This window comes from Pseudophryne corroboree, chromosome 4 (genome assembly GCF_028390025.1).
Source record: "Pseudophryne corroboree isolate aPseCor3 chromosome 4, aPseCor3.hap2, whole genome shotgun sequence".
Lineage (NCBI taxonomy): Eukaryota > Metazoa > Chordata > Amphibia > Anura > Myobatrachidae > Pseudophryne > Pseudophryne corroboree.
The window spans coordinates 642,647,449-642,650,848 of NC_086447.1; positions in this window are offsets into that span (position 1 = coordinate 642,647,449).

The window sequence follows — 3,400 nt, forward strand, 5'->3', positions numbered from 1 at the left end:
ATATGCAAGATATCCCCCGTAGAGCCGCATTTCCTCCAACATGATTTAGATTGTGAAGGCCAGATTCTGTGTTGTCTATCAGGAGTGAAGTAGGCCCTCTGTATAAGCTTGTAGAACATTTCGGAGTGGTTAACACATTTGGAGACTTTAAAACAAAATCTAAATATACTGTCCCAATCTGCATCAGTAAAGGACCTATTCAAATCTCTTTCCCATAAAATCTGAGCTTTTAATTTTGTCTGTGTGCCGTTTGTCGATTGAAATTGATACCACCACGTAATCCCATATTTATGTGAGGACGTTTCCAATCGGCTAATAATATAAGCCGGAAGAGAAGGTTTATGTAAATGCGAGGGAGTAAATGAGTGTAACCAACTTCTCACCTGCAGGTACTTAAAAAAATCTTGAGTCCGAATCTCAAATCTCTCTTGCAGTTGAGAAAAGGACATCAAGACATCTCCTACAAATAAATCACCCACAGTAGAGAGCCCCTTCCGAATCCACTCCTCTAGGGAAACATTAGGAATCAATGACATAAGAGCAGTTAACGACAGGTAGGGGGCGGGTAAATTAATCTCTTCCGAAGAGAGTACCAATTTATGCCATGAATCTAGGGTCGTTTTAATAGACCTGCAGGATCTGGCCCTACTCCGAGCAGCAGACAGTGGTAGCCAAAACAAATCAGGGAGAGAAACAGCATCCAAGCAAGAAGCTTCCAGAATAACCCAAGGTTTCGGACTCGAGGTGTCAAACCAGTCTCTAGACTGACTTATCACACAAGCAGCATGGTACTTTTCTATATCTGGGAAGGCTACCCCACCAGACAGTTTGGGCAGAGTAAGAATTTTTTTAGCAATTTTCGGTCTAGAGCCTCCCCACACATATCTGATCAGAACCTGATTAAATTTATTATAGAAGAGTCTGGGAAGGGGCCTTGGTATGGCGCGAAACAGGTACATTAATTTCGGCAATAAGACCATCTTGGCAGCAGCGATCCTACCCAACCAAGACACCTCCTGTAACATCCACTCCCCAGTCAGCTCCGTAAACGCTTTTAATAACGGGGCATAATTACATTCAATCAAGTTATCTTCTCTGGTTAAGTTAATCCCTAGATATCTCAAGGAGTAGGACTTCCAGGCATATTTGTACAAATCCTTCAACCTAGAAACCACAGTTGGAGATATATTGAGTGGGAGGGCTTCAGTCTTATTTGTATTTAATTTATAAAAAGAAACATCTGAATAGCTTTGAAGTACTTCATGCAGAACTGGCAAGGAAGCCTCAGGGTCAGAAAGACATAGCAGAATATCGTCCGCAAACAAGCTAATTTTGTGAGAAATGCCCCCTATAGCAGGGCCACTAATCGCATCCCGGGATCTAATGCAAGCAGCCAAGGGTTCTATCGCCAACGCAAATATAAGAGGAGATAGCGGGCAGCCCTGACGCGTGCCGTTAGAGATATTCAAGGGTGATGAAAGGTATCCGTTAACGAAGACCCGCACATTAGGTGAGGAGTAGAGAGCCAGGATAGAGTCTAAGATCCTTCCAGAGAAGCCAAATTTGTCCAGAGTTAATCTCATAAAATCCCAGTTCAATCTATCGAACGCCTTTTCGGCGTCCAGAGACAAAACTAGGAAGGGTTCTCCTCTACAGGCAGAATGCTCAATAACATTAATTACCCTACGCGTATTATCCGGGGCCTGTCGGTTTAAAACGAAGCCCACTTGATCAGGGTTGATAAGAGAAGGGAGAAGGGGACTGATACGGTTAGCAATTAATTTGGCATAAATTTTTAGATCCGTATTCAACAAGGCAATTGGTCTAAAATTTTGGACAGAGGTGGGGTTCTTTCCCGGTTTGGGAATGGTGATAATTTGAGCTTCCAGCATCTCTTTGGGGAAGTGGCCAGCCTCTGAGGCTTCATTAAACACCGACAAGAGCACCAGGGCCAAGCTCGCCCTAAAGGTTTTATAGAAACCAGAAGGATAACCGTCAGGTCCCGGAGCCTTATCTACTGGAAGGGAGTCAATAGCCTTCTCGACTTCGGCTAAAGTCCAAGGCACACTAAGAGAGCTACAAGACTCCGAAGACAGCAAGGGGAGAGGAAAGTTGCTCAGAAAATTCTGAACATCTACGCCTGTAGGTTGAAATGTAGAAGAATCCCCCCTCAAGTTGTATAATTTAGCGTAATAGGATGCAAAGACATTGGCAATCTCGTCAGGATCGTAGACTCTTTTACCCCTATCCGAGTGGACAATATGGATTCTTTCTTTAGCCTTCCTACCCCTCAGCTTCTTCGCCAGTAGTCTACTAGCCCTGTTACCATAAACATAACATTTTTGGTTCAGTCTATGTAGATTGCGTTGGACCTCCGCTAGATAGAAAACATTTACCGCCTCTCTTGCTTCTTTCAATGTCTTAAGGAGGGCTTTATCGTGTTGATGTGCCTTGTGAGAACTCTCCAGGGAAGCGACTGTAAGCTCAGCTTGTTCAAATTTTTTACGATATGCCCTTTTAAGTTTAGCCGCTGTTTGGATCGCTGTCCCTCGTGTTACTGCTTTGAGGGCGCACCAGTATGTGAAGATGGACGTCTCCTGAGGAGAGTTCTCAGAAAGATAATAATCCAAGGTGGTTTGGATCGCCTGTGTGGTCTCCGGCTGAAGGAGACTAAGTTTACCTAAACGCCAGGGGGCCGGAGTAACCTTTCTACTATTCAAATCCCATTCGATGAATAGTGGGGAGTGATCCGACCAGGACATGGGGAGAATGGAGATTTTACGGATGGACTGTAGAGTCCACTTATCTGCTAATGCTAGGTCTATTCTAGAATAGGATGCATGCACCGAGGAGTAAAATGTGTAGTCTCTGTCCATTGGATGCTTAACGCGCCAGAGGTCTAAAAGATCATATTCCGCCAGTAACTGGCTAAAGCCCTTTGCATTCCTGTGGAGCTGACTGGAGAGCGAGGGCCGCTTGCCAGAGTTATCAACTAAAGGGTCCAGAGTCAAGTTAAAGTCCCCCATTAAGAGTAAAGCGCCCTTAGCCAATTGTTGCACCTTAGCGCAAAGTTTCCTGCAAAATGCTAGTTGCTTGGTGTTAGGAGCATAGCAAGAAACTAATGTTACCTCTTTATTTTCAAGAGTACCAACCAGTATCAGAATTCTCCCCTCAGGGTCGCAGTATTGCGAAGTGAGGGAAAACGCACAGTGCTGAGATATCAAGATTGCCACCCCCGCCTTCTTTGCTGGCCCGTTAGCCAAATAGCAATGGGGGAATCTCCCATTAGTAAACCATGGAGTGGCAGATTTAATAAAATGAGTCTCTTGGACGGCTATGATTTGAGCTTTAAGTTTATGGAAATAATTAAGCGCTAATCTCCTCTTATGTGGGGAATTAA